Source organism: Dipodomys spectabilis, unplaced genomic scaffold, assembly GCF_019054845.1.
Source record: "Dipodomys spectabilis isolate Male_0828 unplaced genomic scaffold, ASM1905484v1 ptg000355l, whole genome shotgun sequence".
Taxonomy (NCBI): domain Eukaryota; kingdom Metazoa; phylum Chordata; class Mammalia; order Rodentia; family Heteromyidae; genus Dipodomys; species Dipodomys spectabilis.
The window spans coordinates 3,144,294-3,161,875 of NW_024871032.1; the positions used below are offsets into that span (position 1 = coordinate 3,144,294).

At 38.4% G+C, this 17,582-nt stretch overlaps 1 pseudogene; it reads right to left on the minus strand.

Moving 5' to 3' along the window:
• Window positions 1–4,984: 4,984 nt before the first annotated feature.
• Window positions 4,985–17,582, minus strand: part of LOC122095510 — a 92,308-nt pseudogene continuing 79,710 nt past the window's right edge.

Here is a 17,582-nt window from a genome sequence, read left to right on the forward strand (position 1 = left end):
GCGGGTGAGTAGATTCTACTCATCACTAGCAAGAACTGACAAAGAGCAGATATCTTCATCCTGCAGATCACACACCATAGACAACTCAGGAACCAACACTCTTGCATGAGTAGAACCCTGACATCCTCACTCCTTATCTGGGAGCAGAGGAGGGAAAGCCATCCCTCCCCAACCACCAGAGATCTCCATCTTCCATACTGACAAAGGCCCCTGTGAGCAACTAGCTACAACTCAGGCCTTGGATGAAAAGAAAAGAGTCATTTAGCAGGTCACAAGAACCTGACCTAACCTGCCAGGCTCAGCTCCACCCAGGGGAAATTCACCCAGCCCAGACAGAGGAAGATCCACCTCCCACCTTAGGAGAGATTTTCTTCACTGTGTAAACAGAGCCAGAGGCTGCCCCTCCCTACAGCAGCCTAGAAAATCAACTAAAATTCAGTAAACACAAACCCTGAGAATGGATCCAGGCTGGGCTCTGTGTCTCTGGATCTAGACCCTCAGGGAAAAGCTAGTTTGCTGAAAAGCCTCAACCCTACCCAGAACCTATCCTCATAACAGCATCTCGAAACTAGAGGAAACAGCCATCTCCCTCTTTTGTGATACTCAAAGCAGATCTCCCTCCCATTGAACTAGCCTGGGAAGAGGATCACAAAATCCTGGGTAAAGCAGAGCATTTTTCTGCCTGTTCAAACAAGCTGACTTAAGAATCCAATCAAGCCACAGGAAAACCAAACACCACAAGCAGACCTGAGACTGCACCAAGAGAGTGGTTATGGACACAGTGGAGATAAAGGATCTTCCCATCCCCTCTACAAAAAAGAACTCTTTTTGTACCTTTTTTTTAATTTTATTTTTTCATTGCTTCCTATTAATCTTTTTTTCCTCTCATAATTTTTATTTTATGTGTATGTGTGTGTGTGCTTTTTTTTTATATCTTCTGATCTTTTGGTACTTTTTTATTTTCTGGTTTTTCTCTTTCTTTCTTTTTTGAGTGACTTAATTGATATTGTGCTCATCCCCATATATATACCCGTCGTCAATTATTAGACCTTATACCCCATGGTATATACACTTAATCCACAAATTTATTACTCAATTCATAAGCTCTTAGGTTAAATACTTTAGTAGCAATATTATATCTTTATACCTATATAATTTCCTGTTTGTCTGTTTGTTTTTTGCTGGTCATGGGGCCTGAACTCTGGGCCTGGGCACTGTCCCTCAGCTCTTCAGCTCAAGACTAGTGCTCTACCACTTTGATCCACAGCGCCACTTCCAGCTTTTTCTGCTGATGTGGTGCTGAAGAATCAAACCCAGGGCCTCATGCATGCAAGGCAAGCACTCTAACACTGAGCCACTTTCCCAGCCCTAATTTTTAATAACTAATTTTAAGCACTTTTATTTTTTAGTTTTTCATGTCTCCTATCCCTCACCTCCTCTCATTCTATCCTTCTCTCAATACCATTTCTTTAAACTTACATAATTTTTAAGTGTTTCACTGTTTAAATTTAAATTTTTATTTCCATTTTTCTCCTTTTCTTTTAAATCACTCTCCTATCATTCTGTCTAATCTATTTCTCTCTCTAAGATAAGAACTTGGTTAAATTCACTCTCCTTTAACCTCTCCATAGCCCTCTAATCAGTGGTATTTCTCTGAGGAATTACTGTCAATGTTGCCACAGTGCCTAGTCCAAGGCCTCTCACAAAGGCTCCTAACCCAACCTATCTGAGCCTCTGTGTGAGTTAATCATCATTGAACAACTGCGTTCCATGGTTTGTGAGACATTCGCTTCTATGATCATATGCACATGAGGGCCCAAGAAGAGAGTTCCCTGGAAGGAATGTCCTAAAATGCAAAACGTCTACTAGGGCAATGGAAACCCATGGTTGGGCATGCTTAAATTTTTAACCTGTGCACTGAACTAACAGGAACACATTAAGGCACACTAAGAAAACCTGATGTAAAGGATCAGAAGGGCTGAGGGGAAGGGAGCCGCATGCTCAGGAATATAAATGGAGCTAAGGGAGCTGCATGCTCAGGAATATAAATGGAGCTTACAAGCCACTGCAGGCTCTGACTTTCTATGTTGAAGTAAAGATTAACAAGCAGCCCAAGTTTCTAAGAACTCATTGTCTAGGCTATATGCCGCTTTCAGAACTTCTTTCCCTCCTCCTGTGTTTTGAGAACAACAGTTAGTATTGTGTTTCTGTCTCCTAGGGGCAATTTTTCTCTTCACACAATGCTTAAAGAAGATAAAAGGAAACTGAAATTAAAGTTAACAAGTATGAAATAGCACACAGTGCTTGCCCTGAATTCCTGGACCTAAAAAGTTCCCAATTCTGAGCACAAAGTGATCATGGGTGTATCCTAACAACCTCCACTGAATGGAGAAATTTGAACAATTTTCCCAAGGCAGGTATTGTGCAGTACAGTAGTTACCACCTATAACCCTTGTTATTAGGATGGTTGTGATCTACTAGAACAATGACCTTGAAACTGGGCCAAGACGAGACAACTTATCGTTGCTAGAAACGGGGTAAGACAACTAGGAGAATGTTTCTCTGGCACAGACATGGATATAATTACAACAAAGTACTAAATTGTGGCTCATCAGCAAAGACTGTCAGTTAATACCTCAATAAAGGTAATAACTAAACATAAAAATTAAAAAAAACTATTTGGGTTTCAGTACTAACATCTTTTTAAAGGTGTGTGTGTGGTGTCTGAGATTTTGTATGGGGCAGCACTGTTTCTTAAAAATCATCCTATTGGCACTATCTTTAGGTTTCCCATTCAAGTCAGGTGGCATTCTAGCTGTACCACTTGAATTACACAATTCTTGACTTCTGTTGGTTAACGAGATAAACATGTATGGTATATGTCAACCTTGGTTGGTTTCAAATTATGATCTTCAGATCTCACTCTCTGGAGTAGGTAAGGCTATAAGAGTGAGCCACTATGCTCAGCCCAGTATTTCCAGGAAGTTACTTAATCTTTCTGAATCTCAGCTTCTTCTTGTGTGGAAAGTGAACAGAATTATTTTGTGGATCTTAGAATCTGGTGGGAGTTATGACTAGGTTTAGGAAGTGTAAGTGTTCGGATGTGCAGACAGAGCCTGACAATCTCATAAAACTACTGATGTTTATATTGAAATGAATTAAAGGAATTGGAAACGATGGATTTTTCTTTTTTTGTTTATCCATTTCTGGGCAGTGAGGGAGCCACAGAAATTCAAGGAGAACAAGGAAACAAATGCAGAAGTGATACTCTGTAGATATTATGTTGACAATCAACTATACCACTTGTGGGCAGGGAAAGTTGGGAAAAACAGAGAGAGAGCAAAGAAGTGATGAGATTTTCGAACATGAAATGAACTCATTATCTAAATTACAAAATGGTGACCCGTATGTCCACTATATTAACAATAAAAATTTTTAAATGTCCAGGTTGATGATTCTCTCCTCTAGTTTTAGTTAGAGGACCTTGAGAGTCAATCCCACCTATAGAGTTTTCGAAGGTCAATTGATATGATAATTAATATAGAGCCAAAATCTCTTAACAAATGTTATAAAAAGTATTTCATTCGTAGTACTTCTTTCTGTTTGAATGGAGATTCTATATGTTATTGGCAGAGCTATGTTTTTTACTTTTTGTTTTTAGTATTTGTCAACTGTTGAAATCCTTCTTGAAGCTCTGGGACAGAGGTCTGCTATATCTTGGCACCCTGCCCCTAACTAAAATAGTAATCAACCTTTGAAATTAATTTACTTGTGTATGAGTTTGTTTTATTTCTTTATTCATTTATATATTTATTTGTTTATTTATTTATTTTTGTTGCTGGTGGTGAACTCTGGGCCTGGTCGCTGCCCTCAGATCTTCAGCTCAAGGCTAGTGCTCTACCACTCGAGCCACAGTACCACTTCTGGCTTTTTCTGCTTATGTGGTGATGAGGAATCAAACCCAGGGCCTTAGGCATGCAAGGTAATCTGTCTACCACTGATCTACCTTCTCAGAACCTATGAGGGGTATTTTTGTGCACGGGTCTATCAAGGAAATCTATTCAGCAAATGTATTCATTTGCCACTGACATTAATTATGAATTATCTGATAGTTAAAGGATAAATTGTTATCATTTTTACTAGGAATTGTTTGTCTTCCCATGCTAAAAACATGGAGGAGGGTATTTTAAACTTAAACTACAAAAGAAATTTAAGATCTTTGTGCTAACAAATGTGTCCAGTTATTACATTAAACAGAAAATTCAAACTTCATGAATACAGAGCTCAAACTTCTTATACTACTTATTTCAAAATGCAAATTAAAGGGAAAATAAGACAGGGGATAAAATTTACATTGTATGTTAATTTTTAAAGAGGAAAATAAGATCCTAGATGGCAGATTAAAGGCAAAGCAATATCAGAGCCCTATCTGCTCAATAAGAAATAAGAAGCATATTTGAAAAAAAAACTGCAAAGTGCACATCAGGCAAGGGCAAGCAGTCAGAGCCTACCACCAACACAGAAATACCATATATCTCAGAAAAAGTAAACAAGTTCAGACCAGTGCTCATCCTTATCCCTGATTTCAATAATACATATACACCCCCTATACACACACACACACACACACACACACACACAATAAATGTATGCAACAGCTCAACCTACTCACATCCACTCAACATTAATCAAAGTGCTTACTGTAATATTTGAAACTTTAAGTTTCAGTCATGTAAATAATTGATAATAGATGCATAAGTAATTATTTTCTGAATAGGGCTCTGCTATGAAAGTGAGAATTCATGATGATTATAACTACTTAAAACATCTCTGAATCTCAAAAAAATTAAACAACACACAATCCGTATTTTGCGACTGCATTTCTACCAGCTATTCTGCAAAGGCTTAATAAGAAGATACTTATGAAATTTTGTGTACCAAAAATTAAATACTAAATTCAATTAATACCTGAGTAAGTGAAGAGAAAGATGATCAGAGAGAGGTCTCTCTGCTCTGCCTCCAGTTCTCAGCCAGCTGTACACTGTGGCATCTTTGCTGCTGCTGGACCTTAGTTGTCTTCTCCAGTGCAGTGGCCACACTGGGGTTGGATTGGGCGTGGTAGGGAGATGAGTTTGGCCACATGGGAGGCCACACTGGGGTTGGGGTTTGGGGCAGTGTGGAGGGGAGAGGAGGCCTTGGCAGAAGCTGGTGAAGCAAGGAAAGAGGCAGGAAGCCGGAGGCTTAGGATGCAGCATGCCCAAAGTCTGCCTGGTTCTGGAGAATGTCTGTGAGTGGGGTTGTTGGGGCGGATCCCATGGGGCCTGGTGGCCTGGTGAGAAGAGGAAGGAGTCTCAAGTACTGCAAAGGAGGACAATGAAAATTAAGATCACAGTGGCTGAACAATTTCAACAACAAAGGTGGGGACATGGAGGTAAACTCTGGGAATGGAGAGGACGGCAGCACTGGGCCAGTGGCGTTCAATCCTTTCTGGACATACCTGTAAGTGTGTGAGGACTGGCTCCACCACAGCTTTGGCCTCACTCGACTTGAACAGGCACCTGTAATGGTCACCTCAGCCTCAGCCTGCCCCAGAGAGCCACACTGGCATAGATGCTGAAGACCAGGCAGTGGCTGAGAGGCTATGCGCAACAGGGTGGAGGAAGCATGGCTGGTGGGTGCAGCTCCAGCCCAGCCAGGTCCAGGGCCACCGGGGAAGTTCGGACTGTAGATCTAGAACAGGCAGCTTGCCCCAGACCAGTGGGACTTCCAGGGACTTTCGTGGTGGCCAACACGTGCATGATGGGAACTTAATAAGCATGGCCCAGTGGTCTCCACGGAAAGGTGCATTCACTCCTGTGCCTCTCCTGTCTTCTGGACTCTCGCTGTCCTCCTGCTTCCTGCTGAAGTACCAGGCCATAGACCCCCCAAAGGCCAGCAGAGAGCCGTTGCCAATGTAAATGCAGGAGGCTCGTTTATTACAGCTAGAGCTGGACTCACAAATCTTCCCTGATACAGCAGGTCAGAAATTGTCAGTCTCAATCTCTTGTTCAGCAAGGTTTTTTTTTATTGTGTGTGAAGCAGGTGGAAGAATAATTACAACACTGATTTTGTGATAGGTCGGTGGTTCGTAGTAAATCTAGTCTTAAATTTATTGGTTGGGGAATGATCATTTCCAGTAAGGGCAGGGACTTTCTAGCTTAGCAGTTACAGGATAGGTTAAATCATAAATAGCAAGCATATTATAAGTTGGGGTAGGTGGGGCCAATCACAGGAATGCTGAGGGCACTAGTCCTGGATTATTTCCGGACCTAAATTGCTTTCTGATAGAGTTGGGAGATAATCTGTCAGGGCAGTCTGAGATTCCTGGACAGATCAGGGCTGTCTGATTTCTTAGTTATTTTTACTGTTACATTTTCTTAGAACATGAACTGACACTCTTTTTCCAGTAGCAGATAACAGATATTTTCCTTAGATTTTCTGATATCACTGCCAACTTATTTGTCCTCTCACTGACACGTCCAACTACAGGAGTCAACTTCTCCACGCCGATGACAGGCCATCTCGGAGATATTCACAGGGCTATGTTTCCTCTCTCCATCTCAGGCCTTTCTACTGAAAGAACATCCTTACTAAAAACTTTTTAGTTGTTTCTAAAAACTTTTTAGTTGTTTCTAGTGAGGAAGAAAAGTAAGGCCTAGTTGCAGCCATGGAACCAAGAATTGAGGGCCATGGCTAGAGCAAAACGCCCTGAGAAAAGATGGATTCATTTTAGTCAAAGACACAAGTCTTTATGGGAACTCTCATTCTAACTGATTTTCTTCCTAGTAATATATTCACAGAATATGTAGACTATGTAATGAATGAACAATGACATATGCATAATATTTGCGAATATGGAGGGAATTAAGAAAAAACTGCAATGGCCCGAAGTAACTGGTTCTTTGAAAGAGAGCTAGTAGGTTCTTTGTTTGGCCTCTAAGCCTTTTAGCATAGTATTTTGTGTTTCATTCAAACATATGAAGTTCTTAAAATGTAAAATCAGGACATATAGTTAAAAATAAGGAAATTTTCCTAATAAAGTATCACAAACTGCATCTTTAAATTCAGAGGTACTTAACTTGAAATTTTTCTCACATTAAATTGCCTTTTGTTCTACCGAAGAGTTGATATTTCAAAATTCCTAAAGAGAATTATTTTGTTTTCTTTTCTTCCTTTTTAAGGAACCATAGTGAGGTCCACCTGTTTCTGCTGTGAGCTCTTTCTTCCACTTACTGCCCAGTTGCTGTCAATACTCATCCCCATACGAGACAAGCAGCTCACATACTGCCTTGATGACATGACAGGTTTGGTAGAAGATCTACCTGTGGTACTGAAATGCCCTCAGATTCTGATTCTCAGCATACCTGCCACAGTTCATATACCTAAAGTTGAAGCAGGCACAGCAAGGAAACCTAAGAGGGTAAGTTTCTGCTCTCTTTGGATCTACTCCTAATACTCATCCACTCTAGAACCCTAAGTGCACTGTTTTCAAAGCCCAGTTCCAGACTTCTCTTAATCCTTATTTGTCTCAAATAGATTGATTTCCAGATTCTCTAAATTGAGTTAAAGTTTATGTCATAGATTTGGGTGGGGACATGTACTCTGTTTCTAGATTAGCACACATCCTTTGACATTTGGCCCAAGTAATTTTCCTTAGATTGGACTCACTCATGCACCTGTCTCCACTAAGTTCCCATAGAAATTCAGAGAACCCTTTGTCTTATAAAGACAATAGAGGGAAATTTGTTTATTCATGATGTCGTTTCATGATAAGACAATGGTTCCCCATGGCACAGGGCTGCAGGACATATCATAGACCCACTGCTTTCTGAACCTTACCACTGCTCCAACTCTGCTTCTACGTGTTTGAGTGTACCCTAATAGACTAAAGTTCTTTCTTGTAGGTTGTTAGGGCACTATGTACTTTGCAAAAACTAGGAAGAAAAATTATACTTAAATACTCCTACAATGAAATTGTCATTTCTATCTCCACATGTGTTTCGCAATTACTCAAGGAATATGATTTATTCAACTACTGAGGGTAATTCTTTGACTCATATACAGTATGAGCTTTATAGATGCAGGATCTATGAATGAATTAGGCCCTTTGGTTTTTCTTCTGATGTCTTAATTTTGTCTCTTATGGAAATTTTTATTTTAATACAGTACACATATATATATGCATACATACATACATACATACATACATAGCAGAGCTAATGATTGAACTCAGTAACTAAACTTACCTCTTGCAATAAAAGCACTCTACCACTTGAACCACTAGCCCTTTTTGTGTTGCTTATTTTTGAGGTATTTTTTGTCTGTCAAGTGGCATAAGCTCTGTGCCTGAATGTTGTCCTTCAGCTCTTCAACTCAAGGCAAGCTCACTACCACTTGATCCACAGTGCCACTTTTGATTTTCTGGTGGTTTATTGGAGATAAGAGTTTCACAGCCTTTCTTCCATGGGCTGTATTTGAACCATGATACTCATATCTGAGCTTTCTGAGTACTTACTAACAGGTTTGAGCCACCAGTGTGCAGTTTATTTTTGAGGTATTATTTCCCCTGCTGTCCTGGGTTCCCATCCTGCTTGTGCTTGCCTGGGTTGCTGGAGATACTTCACTTTATCCAGCCATTGTACTTCCACTCTAGCTGGGATAACAAATGTGCACCAACGTGCTCAGCCATTGGTAGTAATCGGGGTCTTATAATCTTTTATGCTAGGACTGGTATCAAACTGAGATCTCATCATCTCTATCTCAAAAGTCCAAATTAAAGGTTGAGCTATGGAACCCAGCTATACTCTTTATATTTTATTTCTTTTCCCTCAAATAGTCATAATTTTGAAAGCACCAAGTACAGCAAAAGAAAAATGGAGATATGGGAATCCATTGAGAAAGGTGTGATGATCAGGGTGCAAGTCTTGTGAAGAGAATATCTTCTTAGGAACCATGAAAATGACTGCTGGACTCACTCCAGATGGCCTGGGATTTATCTTTTGCATCTACACATAGTAGTTTCTCCTTTTTGTGATCTGAGTTTCAGAAAGACAAGCTAAAGGCTTTTGAGTAATAATAGGCAAAATCACATTACTTGATTCCAGTGATGCTCTTTGAGCCTGCATGGATTGTGGACACATAGGATGCCGTCTACACATCTGAGGGGATTTGTCATAGTCCTAACAGAGGCTCCTTAAGCGTGAATGCACTTTGCCTCTAACACACTCTGTTTATATGCACTATACTTTGATCCTAAATCAGAATGTCCTTGTTTATGCAGATTCCACAAACACATACAACTATTTTGTCCATGTCCTAGCAATGTTTCATTGGAGGCACAGGGGGACACATGGAGTTAGAGAAAGGGGGGAAAGGGAGGGCATTTCTTACCATCCAGGAGTACCTATTGTCAGCATCTTTGTCTTCTATGAACAAGCCCTCATAGGGGCTAAAGTGCAAACCCAATGGCAGATCAGATTCCTCATTCCATACTCTAAGCCCAGCCTCAGGAATACTGTACTGATGAATTCTCAGCCCAGTGGGTAGATTGAGGACTGAATGGTCATAATGCCCCTTGTCCACCACATTATCTCTTACAAATAAAGGTGGCCCATGAACAGTGTAGCTGTTGATGAAGAAGTTCTGACACTGCTCACAATCTGAGGCAAGACCAGCAAAAATTAGTAAAAAATATGTACATTCCCAGATTTAACAATCATGAGAAAGAGCACAGAATGCATATCATTGTCACTTAGTTCTTCATGTGAAGTTACTAGAGTAAACCAGTAATTGGGGGCCAAATGACCTGATGAATTATTATAAAAGCACATTTGCCTTCTGTTTGAACAAACGCAGAGGGTTACTTACATAGGTAATCATCATCCTGGTGTTTACGGATATCTTCATAAGCATAACTCTTTCTTTCCTGTAGGCTGTATATGCTCATTTTTACCTCTTTTTTCCTACGTCCATGTTGAAAAACAATGGTTTGTTAAGTTTGGGATCAACAATGTTTGTCCCTATTTCTTCAGAAAAGTAAAATTTCTTACTACCAAACTATCATCTATTCTTCTCACATAATCTGGTCCCCCATTAACCTTTGACTCAGAGATGCAAAGACTTTACTTTAACACTAACTACAGGTTTCTAATTAAGTTTTAAGTTTTGGCCATTCCCATTTTCAGGTTTAATTTCTACTTCATTAAATCTCTTATAAAGTGGTCATTGTTGAATTTATTCATTCAGAATATTTGTTGAGGGTATGTTAAGTATTGAGCAAAGACCTGGACATACAGGATTGAAAATGTGTGGTAACAGATTTATTAGACACTTTGCATGTATCTGTTATTTTACCTTTTACTTATCGTTTTCAGACAACATGCAGGCTGTACACATTTTTCTTGCCAGTCCTGGGGCTTGAACTCCTGGCCTGGGCACTGTCTCTGTGCTTCTTTTGCTCAAGGCTAGCACTCAACAACTTGAGCCACATTGCCACATCTGGCCTTTTCTGTTCATGTGGTTCTAAGGAATAGAACCAAGGGCTTCATTCATATAAGACACATACGCTACAACAAGTCACATTCCCAGTGCAGTCTGTGCATCTTTATCCATGTTCTTCAGATTAACATTCAGAAGTTCAGGGAAATTGTAAAATGTGTCATGACCTAAGTGCCTCCATGTGGATAATAACCCAAGTGTGTAACTTCATTGTCAAATTCTTATGTGCTGCTCATTGGAAACCTAATTACTAGTTCCACAGCTAAGTTCGGCCTATGTTTGAACTTTCCAAAGTCCACCTCACATAGTCAGTTTACCCTCATCAACCTTGCTAGAATTTCCAAAATTAGTAAATTTCCCAAGTTATTTTCTCTTACTCAATTTTTGTTTGCAGTATTGTCCTTGTGTATTTGCTTCTCCAGGAGGGAACACTGGTTTCTGGGCCTCTTCTAATCCACTTGACTTTGAGAAATTTATAATTCCTGAGAACTTCTTCAAACTAGGTTCCTTACCTAAGGTTGTCTTGGGCATTCCCTTCAATGAAAGTCACATATAGAATTAGAATCTATTTCTTAAGGCTTTCGTCTCCTATCACTTTTCTCTCAAATCCATATAAGTTAGACTGCGGGAGGGAGAGCACTTGAGAATACAAACCGAAGAGCAAACAAGGTCTGTGAATGAAGGAAATGAAGCTTGGAAGAAGACAAGGCTAATGGAGACATTTAATGAAAGAGAACACGGGGAAAGTGGAGAATTACAAAACTAGGCTGGAAAAAGATATGACAGAGCAGTGAGAATAGGAAGAAATTATTGGCAGAAATCTATATGGACAATTAAGTACATTCAAATTGCAACTAGGTATAACAGATGACTGTGAAATTAGCTTGATTTTTTTCTATGTAATTTTGCCTGAAAAAGTATGTACCATCTAATAATTGTATAAATTGGTATACATGTCTGTTTTTCATGTGATAAGGTAAAAAAAATGTGATACGGTAAAAAAAGAAAATGTTCATCAGACAGACTATAGTGACTCATGATTGTAATTCTAGCTATTCAGTAGGCTGAGATGTGAGGATTAAGGTTGGAAGCCAGCCCAAGCAGTATTAAGACTCATATCCACTTAACCACCATAAAAGCCAGGATTGGTATTGTGGTTCATGTTGTTGAGTGCTAGCCTTGCTAGCACACAAGGAAGGATCTGGAACAGTGCTTAGGTCTTGATTGTAAGTCTCAGGCCCAGAACCAAAAAAATTTCACCAAAGAATCTTGTGAATTATTAAAATACAGCATCAATGGGACTAAGCATTTCTTTCTGCTTTTTTTTCCAGTCCACGGCCTGGGCCCTTTCTCTGAGCATCTTTGGCTTGAGGCTAGCACTTTACCACTTGAGCCAGAGCACCATTTTCAGCTTGCTTTTCGTTTATGTGGTACTCAGGAATCAAACTGAGGGCTTCATGCAACAATGCAACTATGCAACCATTAAGCTACATTCCAAGACCCTAATCATTTGTTTTTGAGCTCAGATATAAATTTACTTTCTCTGACATCTCTAGTTGAAATAAATTAGTTGAAATTGAATTTGAAGATGTTAACTTCAGTATTTCTCAAGCCTGTTGCTTTTACTTAAATTTCAAAACTGATTAATTATTTCATATATTGATTATAACTTATTGTTTAGCCTGAAAATATTGAGGGGGGTTCAGTTGAGACCTCAGACATCTGAAGAAAGATCAGTTATTGTCCAACCACTCAAAAGACTCACATGTAAAGGCTACAGCTAAACAAACAACTATGGAAAATTCCAGAATCAGCTAACTAAAGCTCAGAAGAGGGGACCAATCCTCCTCTTCCTCACAGAATTGAGATTTGAAATTAGCCTCAGAAGGATATGTATCTATGTGAAATATTAGGTCACTTTTTTTAGTTGTCACTTCTAAGCCATCAAATTTGAAACTCTTTAGGGCTGGGGGCTGCTTCTTAACAGAAGCGTCTTTTTTCAATAGAAGGAATTTTCTGGGTATCAGTAAACTTTCCTTAAAACTTACAAATAGTGTGGATTTATTGGTGCATCTATCAGTTTGGTATAAGAAAATGAAGAGAGGTTGGAACAGAGATTGGAACAATCATTCAGTGAATGGTGTGAAGGTGTATGGCTAAGATAGCTAAGACTTTATAATGCTGTGTAAGTATTTATGAACTTGTAAGTGCCTTTAGAGAAAATGTATTGGTAGACTTCACCACCACTAGGTGTTATCTCAGACACAATACATTTTTAGGTTTCAGTTTTCTCATCACATAAGTGATTATAGTTTTCTATTTGCCTCAATATGTTGTGGTAATATTCAAATATATTTGTTCATGGGACATTTAAAATAAAGTCTAAAATATTGTGAAAATAAAGTAAGTGTTAGTGATTATTGTGGATATGAATTGAATCTTAGAATGAATATGATAAGAACAGAAGAGATCAGGAAAAGGAAGCAGATGTTCCTAGGGCTTCTTCTCTTACTTGGAACCATGAAGAAAGTTTACTCATCAATAGAATTTGGGAGACATTTATCTTCTGACGCTTACTCTGTTCAGTTCTGAAGGTCACCCAAGAAGGTTTGACTAAAAGTGATGAGAAATCGGGATTTTGGTTACAAAATATCTCCAAACTGTGGATTCTCATTTTTGAGAGCAAATCTCAGCCAGAGAGAAAAGACTCTATTTTAGGAAAATGTTTTCTGAATTATCATTAAGGCTTGTCCTTATATTTTTTTCTTAAATTTCTTCAATCCTAGACAAAACCCATCTTTGCTTCACTCTGTGTTCATAAGCTATCTGTTATAATTTAATTGGCTTTTGGTGACAAGAAACACTAAGCAAATTAGGAACAAGAGGGAAAGATCATTTATTTAAATAGCAAACATCATGGTCAACTTAGTTTCATTTCAGTGATGAAGGATTGTTTAACACACATAAATCTGTAAGCATAATGCAACACGTAAGCAGATCAAGGACAAAAATCACACACTCATTTCTCTGGATGCAGAAAAAGCCTTTGAGAAAAGTAAACATTCTTCTTTTTTCATTTGGTCAGTTGTGGGGATTGACCTCTGGGCATAGATGCTATCCCTCAGCTCTTCAGCTCAAGAAAAGCATTCAATCATTGAGGCACAGCACTACTTCCAGTTTTCTGGTCGTTTATTGGAGATAAGAGCTTCACGGACTTTCCTGCCCAGGCTGGCTTTGAACTGTGATCCTCAGAGCTCAGCCTACTGAGAAGTCAAGATTACAAGTGTGAGCCACCAATGCCCAGCCAAAGTCAGCATTCTTTTATCATAAAAGCCTTGAAGAAACTAGTGATACTGGGTATATATCTCGATAGGATTATGGGTATATGTGAAAAATTAAATCATTTCTGCTAATAGCAGGAATGACACAAATGTCTATTTTTTCACCTTTTTCCCATATTGAATGCAATCAAGCCACAGAAATAAACAAAGAGAAAGAAATAAATAGGTCAAAACGGAAGAAAACTTTTAAATTATGCTTGTTCACAGATAACATGATCCTGTATTTAAAAGATCCTAAAAATTTATACAGAAAAATACTAGATCTGATAAATGCTATTGGAATTGTGCCAGAATATATGATCAACATGTAAAAATCATTAGCTTGTCTGCGAACAATGAACAGTCTGGAAAAGAAATCAGAAAAATCACAATAGTCTCAAAAAATTAGCTTAAGATTGTTCTTAACTAATGAAGTAAAAGACTTCTATAATGAAAAGTATAAAACCTCAAATAGAACTGAAAGCCAACCTGGGCAAGTAAGTTTGTGAGACTCTTATTTCCAATTAAGCAGCAGAAATAGGAAGTGGTGCTGTGGTTCAATTGGTAGAGTGCTCACCTTGAGTTGAAGAGGTCAGTCAGAGACAACACTCAAAGCAACTGTCAGGACTGACGATGATGATGATGATGATGATGATGATGATGATGATGATGATGATGATGATGGTGATGATGATTAACTTAAAAATGGGCACTATGGATTGCATTTCATTCTTCCAAAATTATAAGTTGAATTCCCAATCTTCAAAATATTATTTGGAGATGGAGCCTTTGGTAGGTAATTAGGGTATGATGACATCATGGAGGTGAGGCCCCAAATGGATTTAACTTTCACAGAAAAAGGAAAGAAAGATTCTTTCCATCTCAACTGTTCCTCCTTTCCCAGTCATGAACATACCAAGATTTCATGTAGATACACAATGAGATACAGGCCATCTACAAACCTAAAACAGATCCTTCGTTAGAACCCAGTCACACAAGCATACTGGTTTGAGCTTTCAAGCTTTCAGAACTATGAGAAATAAATTTTTTCTTTAATTAACTCACTGTATACTATTTTGTTATGGCAGACTAAGTTGAACACACAATGAGAAAAACACTGAAATTCACCGTTTTTACAAAGATACATAAATCTTTGTATGTGGCTAACAAATGTATGAAAATATGCTCAATATTACTAAGCAGTAGGAAAATGTAAGTAAAATGTCAATGACTGCTTAGGATGCCTACCATAAAAATAAATAAAAGGATGCTGAATGCTGGGCACTGGTGGCTCTTGCATGTAATCCTAGCTACTCAGGAGGCTGAGGTCTGATCATGGAGCAAAGCCAGCCTGGCCAGGAAAGTCTGTAAAACTCTTATCTCCAATAAACCACCAAACACCAAAAGTGCCGCTATGGCTAAAGTGGTAAAGCACTAGCTTTCAGCTAAAGAACTGAGGGACAGCACCCAGGCCAAGAGTTCAAGCCCCACGACCAACAAAATAATGGAACCTTTGTTCGCTGCTGGTAGAAATATAAAATAGTGCAGTTGCCTTGGGAAACAGTATGAAAAGCACTCTAAAAATTAAAAGCATAACTAGCTTATTATCTAGCAATCCAATTCCTGATATACATAGAGACAAGAAGGAAGGAGGAATGGAAAGAAGTAAGGAAACAAGGAATGTAAATATATCCTAAATAGATATTGGCACATTCAGGATAACTACAGCATTATTAATACTATTGACAGTTGTAAAGAGGTTGCATAGGAAAACATAGACATTATATATGAGTTCCAAATTACATAACCACATAAAGGAAGAACAGTTAAGGTTCACCTGTCTTTTCCCAGGTTTATCCAATGTGAATAACATAGACAGGGGTAACATTTCCACAGTCTATCATGGATCTTTGGCACAGAGTACATTGCAGATTCCATGTTCAATTCAAATCAAAGACATCAGGCTGCAATTCTGTGATTTCTGTCACCATTCTCTCTATCTGGTCTGTTCTTTCTATGTGAACTCTCCAAATGAAGGCATTTGACCACATAACTCCTCTGTGATATATAAGTGCATACCACACTGGAAACCCTTCAAAAGCACAATCTTACTTGCGTCAATTTGACCAACAGATGAATAATACCAAAATCTTGAACAGAGAATCAAGTAGAAATGGACCAATCTCTCCATGACTTTGATAGCATTTATTCTTCTCTCAACTTCATTAAGAAATTGGTTCTATTTTTGACAGTTTCCATTTTTGTTGAGATTGTTCAATGGCTTTTTCTGCGTGGTTATTTCACTAAATGGACTATCTTCCATGGTCTTTCATGAGATTGCAAATGACTGCAAATAAGTCAACAAATATATGTGTTCCAGGTGTTAGATAGAAAATCAATGCATCAAGAAAACATGGAATATAATATTGTATCAAATTGCTGTATGTACTTATCTACGCAATAGAAAGTGATGAGGATCACTTTTTACTTGAATTTTACCCTACTAAACATCTAGCAGAGTCCTACCTCTATGTCTCTCTCATCCCTTGGATTTTTGAAACCATCATCTAACAAGTTTCTCTTTTACCAAGTTTCTAATTTTTTACATTGCTATCAGAATTTTTACCAAAACTATTTTTAATAGTGATTTGATAAGTTATCGGAAGAGAGCGAGATTAAGGGACAGCAGTGGTGATAGAGAGATACTCATCTTCCTAACAACTCCACTTTCATCCTCCAGACGAGTGAGAAAAATCAAGCTCTTCCATCATCCATACTGATGTTTTATTATAACTCACTCAACAGAACATCAGAATAAGTTAAGAGTGAGTCAATTACAAGTGGCTTATCTCCAGTGATTAATTAAGCACTGAAATCATTTTGGTGTTACTCATCCATAACCAAATGCAGAATTCTCTTCTTTTTATTCACCATCCAAAGAAACCCAAAGTGGATCTATGGCTCAAGTGGTAAAGCAATAGCCTTGAGCCAAAATGTTTAAAGGCAGTTCCTAGACTCTGAGTTTAAATTGTAAGATTTATGTCCGCACACAAAGAAAATGTGTTCCCAAATATCTGTACTTCCATGTTCTTTGAATGTTATATGAATGATCTAGAGATAAATGGTGTCCAGACAGATTTTAGGCTCATGCACATTTTGTAATAAACAAGATCTTCCATTCAAAAACTGAACTGAAAGTAGTGTCATCTGTGTTATGAGGAATGGACCACACATACTGTGGAGACTTTAGGGGAGCAGTGGAGAAATCTTTGCTCTCATGTCCTCGGCTTAACTCAGGACAGTCTTTTCACATCTATTGTTCCCCAAAGCACTTGGTGATCATCTGACTCCAGTCTCAAAGGGCTGGAACTCTTATTTCTGAGAAGAGTTTATAAAATTAACATGAGAAGTCATTGCTTATTATAGAGAAACAAGTCAACAACTTTATGCTTTTAATCACTCTGCATGCCTGAAAGTAATAATGCTCATCACTTGTGTCCAAATCCTTTGAATAATATTCAAGTATATATATCCTACTCAAAACAATGAAAGAATAAGAATTCTTGGTTCAGTGAATGCTTAAGAGTAAAGAAAGATTTCCCATTACACCTAGGTTACCTCTGCAATGAAAGATTTCTCTTTATAAATTACGGAGATCTGTGACAACAATTTTCCCACATTGGGTTTCTTTTCTGTGTTAATGTTTCAATGCTTGCTGAAGGTGGA